Source organism: Eptatretus burgeri, chromosome 1, assembly GCF_056783735.1.
Source record: "Eptatretus burgeri isolate ZD-2024b chromosome 1, Ebu_testis_v1, whole genome shotgun sequence".
Classification (NCBI taxonomy): Eukaryota; Metazoa; Chordata; class Myxini; order Myxiniformes; family Myxinidae; genus Eptatretus; species Eptatretus burgeri.
The window spans coordinates 11,112,058-11,130,326 of record NC_140961.1 but is presented as its reverse complement, the minus strand read 5'-3'; the positions used below and the strand labels follow the sequence as shown (position 1 = coordinate 11,130,326).

At 42.6% G+C, this 18,269-nt stretch overlaps 2 protein-coding genes and 1 long non-coding RNA gene across 4 annotated transcripts in view; 2 read left to right on the top strand and 1 right to left on the bottom strand.

The window, feature by feature from the left end:
• Positions 1 to 3,474, top strand: part of LOC147033862 (uncharacterized) — a 17,218-nt gene extending 13,744 nt beyond the window's left edge. The window contains exons 4-6 of one of the 2 annotated variants that reach the window (XR_015055696.1): positions 68 to 184; positions 632 to 734; positions 3,451 to 3,474. The gene's annotated coding sequence lies outside the window, so the exon portion shown is untranslated. Of the gene's footprint in view, positions 1 to 67; positions 185 to 631; positions 735 to 3,450 lie in introns of those variants that run through there. The other variant, XR_015055695.1, reaches the window with a different exon arrangement.
• The window catches only part of LOC147033861 (uncharacterized), a 25,863-nt gene continuing 8,225 nt past the window's right edge, over positions 632 to 18,269 (bottom strand). Inside the window, exons 2-3 of the long non-coding RNA XR_015055697.1 lie at positions 1,427 to 1,459; positions 632 to 766 (exon numbers count right to left, since the gene is read on the bottom strand). This is a non-coding gene — a long non-coding RNA (uncharacterized LOC147033861). The remainder of the gene's footprint in view (positions 767 to 1,426; positions 1,460 to 18,269) is intronic.
• The window catches only part of LOC147033860 (uncharacterized), a 16,794-nt gene continuing 14,072 nt past the window's right edge, over positions 15,548 to 18,269 (top strand). Inside the window, exon 1 of the mRNA XM_085872016.1 lies at positions 15,548 to 16,486. The gene's annotated coding sequence lies outside the window, so the exon portion shown is untranslated. The remainder of the gene's footprint in view (positions 16,487 to 18,269) is intronic.

Sequence of the window (18,269 nt, the reverse complement as noted above, 5' to 3'; positions counted from 1 at the left end):
TTCCCGATTTCTAATCCCGTGAGACATCGTTGAGTTTGTATTGAAACATTCTTTGTTTCTTCCTCAGCCTTTGTTGAGACTCCTTCATCACACATTCAAGATGAGGTGGAGTGTGAGTGAGGAACACACACACACACACAGTGTGAATTTGATGTTACATTTGAGGAGCAAGAATTCATGACAGGTGACCAATTGAGTGATTTAGAAAATCTTCAGAGGTTTTCATATTATTAAGATTCCTGATTATTTTCTCTTTTTATTGAAAGTTGTGATTTTTCGTTCACCTTTTTGATGGGAAGATAATCTAATCGAAGGGTCACGGCAAAGCCGTACATCATCTCACAGCATTGCTAAATTCAACATAATTTTACTTCCACTTTCTTTTACATCCACACTCCAATTGAATTACGTATTTTCTACGTTATTATTGAATCCTCACTGCAATTTCTGAAGGTAATTTTCAGTTTTCATATTCTTGATTCTGTTGAGTTCGTACACGTGCTGATCAAACAGCCAATCACAGCATAATTTGAATATAAACACCAATCACTCAGCAGGTTATCAGACAGCTGCTCTCTCAATGACATCTTTAAACTTCTTCTTCCTTCCTTTCATCAAACTGCAATGCCAGGAAAAAATATTTTGCTGACTGGAGATGAAGCACCTTCTCTCCCACCTTGCCACCCTGAAACCGCAATGTCCAATCAGCAGAAAACAATCTGCCCACAGAGCAGGTAAGCGAGTTTTTTGAGGATTTTATATTTACCTGTTTGCAACAAGGGAGAGAGAGAGTGGCGATGAATACATTTTGTTGATTTCTCCTCCACCATAAAAACAACACACACACACATGTCGAAATGACAACGTAATTGTTGAAGCACTGTTTCAAATGTCATTCCAAGGGCCTTTTTGGCACGAGGGATGTGCAGAACACCTAATTGCAAGTTTCCACGTGACGTAATTGTATCATGCAATGATCATCCAGCACATGCATCTCATGCACGCTCAGGTGTTGGAAGTGACAACACATTCTGAGCAAATTTGAAAGTATTTCCAAGACACCAGCAATTGGATCATCCAAAAACACACTGATCACATTCTTTAACAATTCATTCCATTCAGAAAATGAGAAGCATCAAATCAATGAACACATTCAAAGCAGGGTATTCCATTAGCTATTTTACATGGCTCTTTTACTTGAGGAGAGGAAAGGTTTCCAAAGTAAGATCAGAAGATGTTATCAAGCCAGAAAATGAAGAAGGGATGTGCCAATAAGTTGACCTCCCTGGATAATGACTCCTGCTCAGGACCGATGCATCCGCTGACCCATCAATACAATTGGTGACAAACTACCCAGTGTACATGACACACTGTAAACAAACTCCCTGTATCTCAATGCAGTGATTGCTGCCGGATGTGGACTCACCCGGTTTTGAAATTGTTACCTCCTCGTTCCATCCTCAGGGGAAAGCATTCGACACAACGTGGCATGACATGATTACGTCACAATGAAATGGACATGTAATTATTCAGCACATTTCTCTGTCATCGGTTTGACCCTCATCTATGTCCCATTACATCACATAAATAAATCGTATCAACAACAATCACGTATTCGCTTTTTGTTTCATGACGAAGAGGATATTATTGGTTTGTCAAGCAAGATTTCACTTCACCGAGTTGTACAACCACAAGCGTCTGTAGATCTCACTGTAATTCCATATTTTCTCTTTCTTCCCCTCTGTCTCAACTCCTTCGACACACGTTCGATTCGGAAGATGACGGTGAATGAGGGATGTGCCTAAGGTGAACTGGACAGTAAAGATGGGTTTGAGGAGCGAGACGTTCTGTCATGTGAGGTGAGTTTTCCACTTGGTTCATCATCTCGCAGATGAGAGGAATCTTTGAATGATGAAACTTCATTGTCCATCTGCCTTCTGTCATTGTGTGATTCCAGATTGTTTGCATCACACATTTGGTTGTTGATGCGTTGGGAATCAAAATTCTTATTTTTGGGATGATTAGTGGATGTTTTTATTTTATCCTTCCTTTATTCTTAGATTTTCACCTTTTCAATGTTCTCTTCCTTTCCTGAAAATTTTTACTTCATGTCCTCACTCTTTTTCTTTTACGGCCACAATTATTCCCATAATTATTCTGGGGTTTGCCGGAGCTAATCTTTGGCTCAAGTCCATCAAAAATGTGTTGCCAGATGTCTCGAACCAACCAATGAAAAAAAAAAACGATCTCTTGTCTGCTAGCATCACTCCATCCAAAAGGAGGGGAGCAGAATTACCAACAGAAAGGAAAGTATTAAGCAGAGTACATAGACAAGACATCCACAACATAATTAGTTGTCATTGTGGTGCAGGTGAGGGGTCCAAAAAGAGTTTCCTCACCACCACACAAGCACTCAATTTGGACCCTGCGACCACTCGGATTCAAATGTGGCACGAAAGCCTGACGGGTGATTACGACACCTCCAGATTGATGCTGCAGCCCAAATAATGCATGCCAGCAGGGTCACACGAGCCCTGGCAAGAATGTCGATGTCTTATCTGCCTGCACGCTGTGGTGGGATGCTGCAAGGTATCCCAAATAAATGGGGATACAGCAATGACCCAACACTTGTTACTGCCCAGATGATGACACATCAGTTGTGCTGCTGGTTGCCCAAACAAAAGTGTACCTTGAGTGACCTGGGAGGTTTCATTGAAAGTGCCAAGGCATGTGTTCAAGCATGGCAGCATGTGGTGTGAGGATGTGTCAAGAAGTAGAACCATCACCCTTACCAATTAAACATTTCAATGTCCTGTACCCAGACACACTCATGCAAAATAATCTTACAAACATGGGTCTCAATCTCTCTTCCTCACAGAAAAGCTCACGTTTCACTCAACAACACATTCAGAATCATTGCAGCCTGTCCCCAACTCACTGATATTGACCATCTTCACTCATAAACAAAAACGCTTCCTCTCCAACACCACCTTGATGTCACAGGGACACATTTCATTCATGCCACCCAGACACCAGAACACCCACGTCACCACTTGGTTAATTCCCCACCTCCTCCCAAACACAAAAAGACTCACCTGCAACTGATGCAAGTAACACAAACTCGAGTTTTAACTCGTGTTTTTTTTTAAACAAAACTCCAAATTTCCAGTTTTTCCTTCATGAGAGTTTCCTTCTGTATCCATCGTGTCCACCCCGTGCATCCCCGTTCCTGCCCCCCATTCCTCCCTGCACCCATTGTTTGTTCAAGCAACCTCTATCTTGTCCTTCAATTCCACTGTTGATGTTTCCCCCTCTCTATGCTGTTCCTTTTGTCCTGTTATGTCCTGATCTGTTCAGTGTATTAGTTCTTCCACGAGCCTTGACTGTATATTTACTTTTGAAAACTAGTCTAACTTATAACCCCTTTGATCCCATTGTCACCCTGAACAGACAACTCTTCAACATCAATTTCCTTAAAGATCTCTGGCAGGGTCCAGTCATTGTGAGATGCTTCATTGGAGGATGCAGGTTTCCAGTTTGGAAGCCAGGAGCTGATTGATGATCATGATGATGATGATACCATATTTGTTACATCCTCTGTTTTGCCAGTACTGTGTTGTTGCATGTGAAATAAATATTGAAAATAAATTTGATTGCTAAATATATTTTTGTTTTCTTGTGTTTAATTTCAATTGTTCAAGAACATGAAAATTCAAGTCAAATAGCCTGGTCAAGTAGGGTACGAACATATGATGGATGGTTCACTACATTGAACGGGAATGAATGAAGTGTTGAGGTTGGTATGGTGAGAGGCACCATCTGTTGGTGGAGGAAGAGGGACGGAGTGAGGATAACTCAGCCTGGTTTTCAGTCTCTTCGGAGTACTCGAGTGCCCTCTGTATTAATTTCTCTTGACTCGGTTTTCTCGATCTGCTTGCAGTCCTTGCAGTGTTGTCCTTTAAGATTAAACTAAAACAGCAAACAGATATTTCTTCGTTCGTAAAAAGTTTGGAAATTGGAGTTACAGCACCGTGTTAATCCTCATTTCAGGATTTTGCTGTAATTCATTTTTATGCCTCCGCTGACGAAGTTGCCAGAGGAATTGTTTTCGTCCGTCCATGTATCCGTCCGTGTGTCTGTTCATCTGTGATAGGTTTTCATTCCCGTGATAACTTTAGAATGCTTGAAGGGATCTAATATAAACTTGGCACAAGTATGTATCATGATGCAAAGATAAACCGATTCGATTATGGGGGCAAAGGTTCAAAGGTGAGATGTCCTGAAAGGTAAAAAAAAAATGTTATAATGCGACTGAAAAAAAAATGATAGGATTGTGACCAAACTTGGTATATGTGTATATTATGATGCAAAGCTGAATTGATTAGATTTCAGCATCAAGAGGTTAAAGGTTAAAAGTCATGTCAGATAAGAATGTGATAGTTGAGAACAGCTGAAGGATTGAAATCAAACTTGGGAGAAGTCTGTATAATATGTGGTAATGTGGATTGATGCATATTGGATGACGTTTCAAACCAAGCTCGGTCTGTAAGAACAAATGGCAATGGTTCAAATAGCTAATTTGTCACTAATATCAGTCTATCAGACATTCTGTCAGTCTGTGTCACTCACATCAGTTCCACCTGTTCCTCCGTTCGACACACCTGTGCATTAAAACTGCGGCTGAGTTGATCGGGGATTGAATCGATCATGTGTGTACTATTTGTGGTGTTGAAAACTGACATTTATCAGAAATGCTCAGGACAAAGTGTTGGAATTGGGATTGAAAGTATGAACGTTAAATTGTAAAATTAATTAATGTAACCTCTTTCAGCAAAATCACAATGATATTTTACACAAACAAGAAAAATAATTTTTCAATGTGTGACTTTCAAAATGACGTGATCCACCCAGAATGCTCGGTGCACATGCACAGAAACCCCTAGAAACGGCGGTGTTCGGGTCACCATAAAGAATATCTTGTGTGAGAGATAAGGATTTTAATGGCTCGTCAATGGCTCAGCAAGCTCCTGATAGAAGCCGAAAACATTTATAAAAGTACCTGGGAGAAAGGGCTGTGCCTCTGCACAACCAAAGACTTGGAGAACATTCTCATCTTGCCGAATGAGCACCTGTTCATACTGAAAACTCCCGACCATGTGGACAGGTGCACAGATTGAGTGGACGGACATGTGCTACACAAACCCTGACAGATCACGACCAGTGAATAGACATTGAACCTTGTGGAAGTGCCTCCTGTGAACATGGCAGGCTTGGTGATATATTGTGTGATCCACGGCAGGCTTAGAGAGAATGCATTTTCATGCAATAACTTTTGGAACCAACCCATCCCTGGTGTGAGACAAGGCTTCATGGTCATCATTCCAGCGAGGAGGTACACTATTTGACATTTATACTATTCTCGACATTTCAACTCGTTCCTTCATTGATGGGTTTGATCAAAAGACAGCTTGTCGCACTTCACAAACATTCTGCTCTAATCGCTCTATCATTTCACCGAAGTAATCTTCCATCTGCTTGGAAGTCAGCTAAAATCACCTTCATCAAACTTCCTCACTGCTTATATGTGGCACGAGCAAAAATCACTTGCACTTCGCTGCAAAGCTCAGTTTTGGATGTTTTGTTTTGAACTTCTGTTTAAAATGCATGAAAGGAAATATTTTGAAAATTGAGAATTATTCTCATTCAGATTTCAACATCACTGTAATGCATATTATCAGCTTGTTTCAACTTTATTTTTTAGAAGAAGATGATTGTGCCGCCTATCACCAGGTGCCAGAAGTCCCTCCCCCAGTTATGCTCCCCAGGCAGAAACCAGACGAGAGTTACCCTTTGGCAACATTTGTTTGTGTTTGGTTCAGTAGTTTTCAAAAGTTTTTGAAGCCTATATAAACAATTGTATAAATATGTGGACAAATTCCATTTTATGGTGTGGAATCCATCCATCCATTGGGAGCATACTCTGTGCAGAGCATTGGTGCTGCCTGCTGCCGAAGCAGTCTCCTTGTCGATTGGGCACAATCCTGGAGCAGGTCACCACTCCAAAACAGGATAACAGCAAGCTGGCCAACCTCAGAAGGATGACAGGCAGAGTCAACCCCATCTGGTATTAAGTCAATTGCCAGGAGGAATTGGAACTCAGGATCTTAGTGTCCAAAGCCCACCTCCCTAACCATAAAGCCAACACCAGCCATAGTATGGAACAGTGTTTCTCAACCTTTTTTTTCCCACGCGCCACTTTGATTTTCAAAAAAATTGTACGCCCCACCATGATTGGAGACACTACAGCATATACTACATATGTATTCAAAAGGCTTTATTAAAACTTTAGTGCAAATTTTATTCAATTGCTACTCACTTCAATGGGAGCCCTGCCCTTGACGCTGGCTGCAGATTTGTTTGATTCGAAGAACCAATTTTGTCAGTTTCAGCCTTAAATTACCACATCTTGTGATTTCCAGTCGATTTCTCTTCGCTTGCAGCAAATCGGTAACAACAATAAATCCACATTCGACAAAATAAGATGATGGAAAATTGATCAATACTTCCCTTGCCAAAGTAGTCGAGTTTGGGTATTTCTTTTCGCTCTCCTCAGACAGCCACATCAGGTTCCTTTGATCTTGAAAAGAGTTTTCACAGACTCATCTTGTTGCAACTCGCGTAACTCCTCTTGGTGTTGCTCTGGTACTTCAGATAAATCCACCAGAAATTGCTGAGTGAACCAAGAAGGGAACTCATAGCAAAGCTCTGAAAGCGATCATATATTGATTCATTAATTCTGAATTCTCATGCCCCACAAAAATATGGACACGCCCCACCTTGAGAAACACTGGTATAGAATATCGATGATATAACTTGCCATGTCAACTCTTGAGGAGAATACATTCTGAACTGGTTTCTGATGAAGCATAGCTTGGAGCGAACGATAGCTCTAATTTAATTCGCGAGTGTCAACCGTTAAACAAGAAATGCCACGTGAAGACAAAGAGATGGGGTCTTGTAACTACTTCCTTTCATACCACGGTGACTGCAAGGGCAAAACAAACGAACCACGAACCACGAACCACGAACCCGAACAAATCACAATCCTGAACAGAGAAAAGAACAATTAACCTCGTAATGAACGGCGAACGTTACACCATGAGAACCTTTACGAACATCAAAATGGAGAGATCGCTCACTGACCAGAATATGATCAGAGATAATTTATTACTCACTTGATGATGATTCTGTGGAGGGTGAAAAAACAAGAAAGGACAATGAAGATAGAGCACCAAAGATCGTTGTGAAAGGTGGATGGAGGTGGTCAAGTCAGGTCAGGTATATCATCGAAATATTATTTCTTTTTTGAGGATCGGATATTGTCAGCACTACGAATGTGTCGAACTCTGTTGTGAAATCTGATAATTTAAAGAAAACGAGTCTTATAACGAAGACGATATACCTTCTTACTTGAAGCAGGCAAGGCTTTGTTCCCTCCATCTCAGATACACAAGAAAAAGTGAAATTTCCCCACCATGAAACTTATCTTTTTCTCCTGTTTGGTGAATTATATTGAGCTTGTGGGTGCTGAAACCATGAACCAGCCACCCTCAGTCCATGACTTCTTGCAAAGTGAAGGAACTTAGTGCTATTCTGGTTCACATTTCCTGACCCATGGGGACCAACACACACCTCATAACGATCCCTATCAGTTCCAGTCGATGCATTGAAATCCTCCAAAACTAGAAGTGTATCTCTCCTGGGGCAATGATCAACCACAGACTCGAGCATGGCGTAGAATGTGTCCTTCACGGTGAGATCACTCGCCTCAATCGGAGCATAAACAGAGACCAGGGAAATGACACCGAAGGAGTGAGGAATCCTTCGTCTCTGAGTACGATCGTTGACCGGTGTCACCTCAATTATCATTGGAGTCAGCTTATTGGACACAGCTACAGCAACTCCTTGGGCATGGTAACCATCAGAGCGACCACACCAACAGTCGATGGAACCACCCGCCATGATCTCGCCGCAATCCGGTCTCCGAACCTCAGAAAGTGCTGCAATACGGATGTCCAAATACTTGAGCTCAGATGATAACATAGACAGGTGATCATCCTCTCTTTGGGATAGGACATTCCAGACACCGACCCGAAGGGACCGCCTCAGGTCAACCCAAGGAGACCGCCGTCTGGTGGACGACACCTCAGCCCCACTCTGACAAACTTTCGCGCAATCTGACCCAGGAATGTTACCCCGTGGTTTCCCTCCTCTCATCAAAGATTAGGGGTTCTGAAGGCTTTGCCCCAATCCCGTCATCTGGTGAGCTGCCCGGCGAAGGAAAGCTGCACAGGAGGTACTCCCACGGAGTGGGTTTTCAGATATTTTCATGCTTCTGGAATGTTTTGCAGAATGAAGGGTTTTACGGTGGTCGGAGTGCAAATCCTGCCACCAACCTCGAAATAAGAAGTAACCAAAATGCTGAAGGACATCCGCAGACACAGTCGGGCACGTGATGGAACTATGATTCAGTGAGCATCCATGATGGAACTATTTTATTATATGTCGGGGGAACATGCACCTTGAGGTTTCCTTCCCTTTGGTGTACGTAAGTTGTTCGTCGTGCCGAATCAGCCTCTTGTCTAATTATTGCAATTCTAGGTTTGCACTTCACACATATTGGTGATTGTATCGATTAGATACCACTCAAATAACATAATATCACAGAATTATCTCATGCCTTGGATCTTTTTCAGTTACTGTCTGTGACTTCTGAGTGACGTTGCACTGACCACATCAACAGTGTAACGTTTTTGAAACTTGGACGCCAAATATACAGCACAATGTTAAATGAGGACGTTTTGTTTTCTTTGTTTTTTTTGTATACCTTGTCGAGGCTCGTATGAGAGTGAACACACATCGCACATTAAGGGGGCATGAGAAAAGAGGGGAGGGAGTGGGAAGGACAAAACAGTGGGGAACAGAGAGATTAGGAGATCTGTGGAAGGGAGAGGGATGGGATGGGGAACATGGGGAATATAAGATGGACATTACAGGGACTTTCAGGAAGGAAAGCAGGGAATTTGAGGGAGGTGGGCTTGGGTGGATTATCGGGGGTAGAAAAGATCGTGGATTTGGATGGGGCATGATAAGAGGTGGTGGTGAAAAGGTTTTGAAGGCCTGGAGGAAAGAATGGGATTGAATCGAGTGAGGGAGTTTATTCCAAAGGAGGGAAAAAAGATGAATAAAAGAGTGAAGGTGAGCAGTGATTCGTGATTTTGGTAGCTTTGCCAGAACGGGGTTGTTGGCGGACCTTCAGCGCCCTGCGGAAATATGGTGGGGACAAATCGCAGAGAGAGCAGGGGGGCGAGGTTGGAGAGGAGACAGTAGAAGATAGAAAGACCATCGACCAGCCTGCAGTAATTGAGTGAGAGGCCCAAAGACTCAGCCTCATTGCCGGAGATGCCAATGATCCGAAAAGCCTTGGTTTCCACAGCGTGAAGCCGAGAAAAGTGAGAGGCAGGAGCACCAGCACAGAGAGGAGAGCAGTACTCCATCAGGCTGCGGACAAAAGCTTTGTCAGTGGTCAGGATCTCAGGTGGGCCGAGGAAGGACTTTGCATGACGGAGGATTCCCAGTCGGCGACTGGCTTTGGAGGCGAGGTTTGAAATGTGGCTTTCCCAGGAAAGGTCAGAACAGATAGTGAGACCGAGAAGCTTGAAAGAAAGGACTTCTTCCAGAGGATTGTTCAGAAAGTGGATGGGGGCGAGGTTTCTAAACGGTCCTTTTGGAGAGACATAGAGAGTTGAGTTGTTCTTTCACGTTCACCATTACATGCCATGTGCAACAACGATTCCCAAGTTGAGTTGTTCCAACCCAATGTCCCTGTTCTGCTGGCTCAACTCATGCATGTTCACCTCGTACACCAGGGCTGTTGAACGAGTTAGTCTTGTCGCGGTGTTCTCTCTCGCATGTTGGCCCGTCCAGAATGACTGAAGAGCTCAAAGGAATTCTTTCCTGATACACAATCTCAATGAGTTTTCATCAACCTGATTAAAATTGGCTCCACGCCTTAACGACCGCTCTGGAAATTAACACCTCATTCACTCATCTTATATATTATTTTCGAGTTTGTGGTTTCGTGTCGCGCTATCTACGACTTTGTTCTGCGCTGGAGTAACGTGATATTCGGCTTACATGATGTCAAAGACCATATGAGGTGCATGGTACAAAAAAAGTAAATAAAATGGTTCTGAAACAGTGAAATCGTATTCCACTTACTGCATTAAAGTAAAATTACTCCTCATACTCTGCATCAGTTCCTTTCTCAAACACACCCACCCCAACATGTCGCGCAGAGCGCGGTTTATGCTCGTCAGAGTTAAATCAAGCACGAGGACGATCAAAACACACGGCTCATCACATATCACCCGTCTCTCCACACCTCCCTCTCGCGGGTTTATATTGAATCACAGATTGATCTCATGCCTTCCAGCAACTGTGATTCTCGTCCATCGAGGAAGTTTTGTCTGAGAACATTCCAGAATCTTCACGAATCTCACCAGGCAGTTTACAAGAAAATACTGCCACCCACAGTCAAAATTAGCTCCTTCCATCAAGCAGATTATATTACAATTTACCGATGTGTGCGACAGCAAATTTATTACATGTAACTGTCAATTCTACTCGTTCATGTATCGGCATTTACTGATGCTTACTCACAAATACCACATCATCGAGCTTTGAACTGACACGATACATATGTCAAACCAACTCATCGTCAACCCTCATTAACATACAGTGTGTATGAGCTGTACTTCCACAACATCTCCCCCAACAAATCGACTGAAAGACTTCAAAAACCCACAACCTAATTCGTCACAAGCAGAACAATTCCTGGACAACATGTTGAATAAATGGCCATTTCTCAAGTATCCAACTGGAATCAAAATAAAGAACAATTACTGCACCGTCATCCCAGGAAGGAAGTCAGACATAACAACACACACACACACACTCAAACACACGCACAAAAACACACACACACACACACTCACACACACACACACAAACACACACACACACACACAAACACACACACACACACAAACACACACACACACACACACACACACACACACACACACACACACACACACACACACCGAAACAGAATCCAACTTAAAAGCAAAACTAAGTGACAATGTCAGGGTGGACTACCTGACGTTGGTATCTGATAGAAATGACGGCCATTATTCTGGCCCAGAGTCTCTTTCTTGCCTTAATTAAAGATCAATTCTTTCAACTGATTGACTTTTCTGCCAGAGTGAGTTTTATACTCGACAGACTTCTCAGAGCTTTTTGTTCCATTATCAATTGGATTTTCAATGACGGGCTCTCCAGGAACGTCTTCTGAATGCGGTAATGCATGAGGTGATGAAGGTACGGTCGTATCAGGTGTGAGGTGGCACCTGCTCCTTTGAAGAACTTTGTTACCAACGCTTATACCATACGAGTGAGGCGTTTTAGATGTAGCTGTAGAATAGATAGCACCCAACTGTTCCCAGATCGATTGATGACCAGTTCTGACTAACTTTGTTTCCGACCTGGAGTTCAGGGAGACGTTCAGGAGAATGTTTCTGATTGATTTGGAAGCGTCTTTTTCCTTGGCCTTGTCATCGTTGCTGTTCACGATATTAGGGTCGATTTTCTCTGCGTTTGTTCGAAGAATCTGTGACAAGTTTGGCATGATTGTCTTCCACCTCTGATCCAGCATCAACCGTGCAGGGCTGAAACCTGTCGGCTCAAAAGAAGTGTTACGCTAAGACATCAGCCCGAGATACGGATCAGGTTGGATCAGGATCATTTTCGCAATGAGTTCCGTTTTCTTCAGCACATCCATTTGTCTGTGGATACTTTACGCTTGCAGTCACATGCTCAAAGCCATATTTTCCAGAAAACTCCGTAAGTTCCTTGGATGCGAATTGACTTCAGTTATCTGAGATAAGAATATCAGGAATGCCCCAACGAGCAAAGGTTGACTTAATTTTATGAATGAGCATTTAACTTGTGAGAGAGGGCAAGTGTTTGAGCTCGTTGAATCTCGAGTAATAATCCTCCATGACCAGATAATGTTTCTTGTCGAACTCGAGGATATCAGCTGCTATCCATTCCCATGGAGGAGACGGAAGGGGAATCGGGAATAATGGCTTTCCCTTTTGAGCAGACCAGTACTTGATACAATGATCACATTTACTGACACAGTCCTCGATGTCCCCACTCATACCGGGCCACCAAATACAATCATTGGCTCAGCGTTGATGCTTCCTTCCTTCCTGATGTCCATCGGCATGAATGCTCTGAAAAATCTCCACCTTCATGTCAGTTGGTATGACGATTCTCGTGCCATACAATAACATTCCTTCATAGACAGATAAATGCCTACGATTTCCCAGCACGGATTGAGTATATCCAGACAGTCATCCATGTACTGAGGCCAACCATGGATAGTGCAGTTAATAACACGTTGCAAAACAGGAACCAGCCTGGACGCATCTATGATGACATCGAACTTTCTCTTGGACGCTGGAAAACCTGACTTAACTCCATGACCGAATGCGTCCACCTCTTCTGACAACTCGCGATCCGAGGCATGTTCTGGGAGTGGACTATGGGACAATGCATCGGCAACAACCATGGACTTGCCTGGCACGTGTTCTGCTGCCACATTGAACTGCATGAGATGCAATAGTACAGCGGATAAGCACAATAATTGTGCGTTTTATGAGGAAAGCATGAATTTTTTGACATAGTTAGTGAATACCATGAGGTTTATTTTCACATGTGGAGGGAAGTCAGATTTGACCTCTGAGGACCATGAGAGGTCAAAATCCAGGATGGCCGCCAGTCCACTGGGTCTCATGTTCAAACGCGTTTAATTTTGGAACTAAACAGTGGAAAAATACATTTAAGGTGTCATTTCCAACTACGTTTGGAATGGCCATTCGTTTGGTGATACTTTTGAGATTGCCAGAAGCCAAGGGAATGCATTTCAATCGAGGTCAAGGTCAAGTTACGTTATATACTTTTGGACATTCTTTTGGTAAAGACAATGGATTGGACCAATGCAATATAGCGAAACTTTGCTTCCATTTAGACACGATAGGGATAATAATACAAAAAAAAATTAACAGAATCGTCCCATGCTGTTCCTCTATTTCATACTTTATTTATAGCAATGATGATGATGGTAATGGCAGTGATCAAAATCTAACAGCCTCCAGAACAGAAGCACAGTGCAGTGCACTTGAGCGCAGCTTAGGCACACTTGCACCTTCCAGTGCATCCTTTCTCACAGCGACAGAGGATCAATTCATGGCACGATTTTGATGCTTCTGGGAGAGTGGTCCAAAGCGGTTGCCACCTAGTTGTTTCCTTTGTCCAGCCCCAGTCAGATGGCTCTGACATCTCTGGTCCAGGACCAATGCTTGGTTCCAACAGTTGGCCTGGGAGCAAGTTCGCTTGATGTGCTGATTGAGTGCTGCCTGGGTTGGACGAATGTTCTCGAGAGTTCTCGACTTCTGTGTGAAGAGCTGTTTCCTGGCATGATTCACTTCTTTGCTCTCACTGGTTCGGTCGGACATTAGCACTACAAATCGCTCCAGCAGTAACATTGATCCTTCACTGACCTCACTTGGCATGCATAGGAGTTCATTGAAAGCATCATTTACCTCTGGGAAGGACTTCCAAGTTTCCCAGGCAGTCTTCTTTCCTCTGCCAGCGAATGCAGATACAGTTTCACACCCGGTGAAAGCGTGAAGGACTGGGAGAGTCAGACACTGTGTTGGATTGATTGTGGTAACCATTTCGTGAACAGCTATGTAATTAAAGCTTGACCTGACACCAAAGGTAACCCACAGCTCATTAGGAGCTGTCTTGCTGAATGAAGATACAGCCAGTACTACCACATCAGTATTAACGGTACGTATGGTCACCTTCTTACACCCCTTTTGCACAGCATCTGCCACATGCAGAAGTCGACGAGTGTCGGCCTCCTCCTGCGAACATGGGGCAAGGCAGGCCAAGTATGACTCAGCCGGAGAGCAAAGCACTCCACTTCCATCTGTTGCATACAGTTCCTTGTCCTCTGCTAGAGGAAGATGAACAAGTACGCATGACAGGAAAGCAAACAATTCGGTTTTGTTATCATCGCATCGAAGGAAGTCCTTCCAGTTCTTTGGCATCACAGTAGAAGGAGCCACAACCTTCATCACCCGTGATTTCCCAAAGTTTGCTTCTGCCATTAAAATAATGAAAAAAAAATATCCAAAGGTATTTCCTTTCTTCTCCATTACATATTTTGTGGGTCATCCATGTTTTTTCTGCACAGTATGGTTCCAAAATTAAGGATGTTTGAACATTAGACCCGGGTGACTAGCGGCTATCTTGGATTTGACCTCTCACTGTCCCCTCAGAGGTGAAATCTGACTTCCCTCCACATCCGAAAATAAACATGATGGTATGCTCTAACTTCGCGAGAAATTTCATGCTTTTCTCATAAAATGCACAATTTGTTAAAATATGACAGCTTATCCACTGTACTATTACAACACGTGATATAATGACGAACGCAGTGAGCTTCATACTTCACACATGTACGGGACAGAATAGGAAACAACAACAACAACAACAACAACAACACAATTCCCCTGGCTATTTGGAATCCGTGTCGTTGGCTATGACCCTTTTGCTTCCGTTTTTTTTTTCCTTCTGGTTGTTTTTGTTTCTGGTTTTTGTCATGGGGAATGATGCATGCCGGGAGATCATGACCGGAAGTGTTTATTTCTTTATTCAATTATTTTTTTTACCCCAAGTTAATTTTATACTTCCGAAAGTGATTTTTTTCATGACAGGAAGTGTTTATTTAGTATTTAACATAATATTTAACATTACCGGGAGTGATTTTGAAACTCTTTCCGGAACTTATATTTTCTTTTATTCTTGATCAGAAGTGATTGTTTATTTATTTATTTATTCAATCATTTTTTTCCCAAAGTTAATTTTAATAAAGATATCTCCCACATCATCAAAAATAATTTTTAATCGTGATTAACATTATTTGATCGCTGATCCCGAACCCAGGCAGAAGGAACCGGAAATTGCGTCAAAATCATTAGCTGTGCGGCGCTGACACGTACCACGGTAAAGTTGGCAAGTTTTCAGTTGTGAACACGTTATAAGTAAAGTCAGAAGCGAATGTAAGAAGAATTCTACGTTCGCTTCTTGGCTTTGCCTATTCCACATTACTGCATAAGATAATGACTGAATAATGCAAACGACAACGCAATCAGTTTGTTTTGAAATCAGTTCAGTTCCCATGACAACAATGATTACAGCGTCACAAAGCCCATCGGCGGGATGCATTGTTCCGTTTGTTTTGTGAGAACATTCAGTTCATTCCGGCACTTTTGTTGCAGCGAAGTGCTGGGTTTTCGTTGTGTTCCTGAGTTATTTTAAAGGAAACTCGTGGAATACTTGTGTTGTTTCAAAACATGTTTCCGGTGCACCAGGTGCGTCGCGGAGTCTGGGCCGTGAACAGATCTTACCAGGTGAGTGGGAAACGTAGAGAAAGAGGGTCGATGATGGACGGAGGGTAAAGGGTTAAAGATCCGATTGATGAGTTCAGAGAGGAAGTTACAGGAAAGGAAACAGATTGTGATATGAAATAAACAATTACAGTTTAATGACGGTTAAGTAAACAAATGTCCTCTTATTTGTTGCTCCAAACAAACCAAACTTGGTGTGAAAGGTTCGATCCGTTTGTTGGGCCTGTGATCACAACGTCAGGTTTAAACTTCAGTTCCCAAGGATCGAATTCACGAATTATTGTGAAGGAAATCGATTCCTCGGGTGTGTTCCGTTAGCAAGCAGCTTGATAACCGCTTACGGGCGGCTTGCTTCGTTTGAGAGTCGGCTTTTTGAGAGGACGAGTTGTGTTCGAAAAGTGAAAGAAAGATAAATTAATGGGCGATCAGAAGGAGGAACGACGGCCAAGCTAACATATGGACCTTCCACAATGTATTTTTGGGAAGGAGTTTTGCATGTTTGTAGATTGTGAAGAATTCGGACGAAAAGTGGAAATAACAATGAACTAGACGCTTCAACATCGCCATGTGTGATCGTATAATCGTAGGAATTGTCACAACCACTGATCTCAATCAAACTGGATCACTGATTTTCTGAAGAAAAAGAAACACTGCTCACCGGCCGACATCTTGGTACTCCCCACCACACACACAAGGAGGGACACGTGATGCCGACGTGCACACCGGCCGCCATCTTGGTACTCCCCACCACACCCACAAGGAGGGTCACGTGATACCGACGTGCTTTGCAATTGGAATTAATAACAAACAATTTTTGTGTGTGGGAAGTGAAATTTCACAGGTAATCGGATGTCCAACTCCTATCTTAATTGGAACCACAGGTGAGGTGTCGGCCGTGTAGTTTTACTTTGATGGATCACTGGAGCTGAATTTGAGTTCTCATATCTGAAGTTAATCTTTCTGTCGTTCATTCGTTCATTGGGTATTTCGTTGGTAAACGGCAATTGTTATGTAAAGGGAGAATGGAAATTTATTTTGATAATAAAACAGTTTTTACATCAAGTCAGGGGCTTAATTATTTAATTACATGCTTCAAAATTCACATGGACAATATTAAACAAGGTGTGTGTACATGTATGTGTGTACGTGTGTACATGTGTGTGTGTGTACGTGTGTACATGTATGTGTGTACGTGTGTACATGTATGTGTAGTGTGTACATGTGTACGTGTGTACGTGTGTTTGTATGTATGTACATGTATGTGTGTACGTGTGTACATGTATGTGTGTACGAGTATGTGTGTACGTGTATGTGTGTACTGTGTATGTGTGTACATGTGTATGTGTGTATGTGTTTGTACGTATGTATGTGTGTACGAGTGTTTGTATGTGTGTACATGTATGTGTGTATGTGTGTACGTGTATGTGTGTACGAGTGTTTGTATGTGTGTACGAGTGTTTGTATGTGTGTACGAGTATGTGTGTACATGTGTATGTGTGTATGTGTTTGTACGTATGTATGTGTGTACGAGTGTTTGTATGTGTGTACATGTATGTGTGTATGTGTGTACGTGTATGTGTGTACGAGTGTTTGTATGTGTGTACGAGTGTTTGTATGTGTGTACGAGTATGTGTGTACATGTGTACGTGTGTATGTGTGTACGTATGTATGTGTGTACGAGTGTTTGTATGTGTGTACATGTAAATGTACGTGTGTTTGTACGTGTGTATGTATGTATATGTATGTGTGTACGTGTGTACTGTGTACATGTATGCGTGTACGTGTATACATGTATGTGTGTACGTGTGTACATGTACGTGTGTACGTGTGTTTGTACGTATGTATGTGTGTACATGTATACGCGTGTTTGTAGGTGTGTACATGTACATGTATGTGTATACATGTGTACGTGTGTTTGTACGTGTGTATATGTGTACATGTTTGTATGTATGTGTGTACGTGTGTACATGGTCATGTGTAGGTGTGTACATGTACATGTGTACGTGTGTTTGTATGTGTGTACATGTATGTATCTGTTGAACACACAAACAGTGTTTTGATTGATCTGAACCGATCATGACCTCGGACCATTTGGAGGTAACATTTGAGCATGAAGGGAACACCTGGAGGGGAACGTCCGGCCTGTTTCAGCTCTTTTCAGTTCAAGCTTCATTTTCAGTTCGTTTTTGACCATCAGAAGAATACAAACACAAGTGGTAGTGCAGCATTGGACGTGTTTGTGGTTCCGCAACAAACCGAAAAATTTAATAAAGGACCATCTACTTACTATGTATGCAAATATGAAGGAAACATTTACGCCCCGCCCCCTTTGAACGCCCCGCCCACACTTTTGTGACACTCTCACTGACATCTTTCATCCGAACTTCGTTTCCCTTTTCTGGCAACTTCAACAAAATTCAACAAATAGCGTAATACTTGTACATGGACATTACAACACGTGATATAATACTACATCAGATAATGACGGAACGATGCCAACAACAATGCAATCAGTTTGTTTTGAAATCAGTTCAGTTCCCATGACAACAATGACTGCAGCGTCACAAAGCCCATCGGCGGGATGCATTGTTCCGTTTGTTTTGTGAGAACATTCAGTTCATTCCGTCACTTTTGTTGCAGCGAAGTGCTGGATTTTCGTTGTGT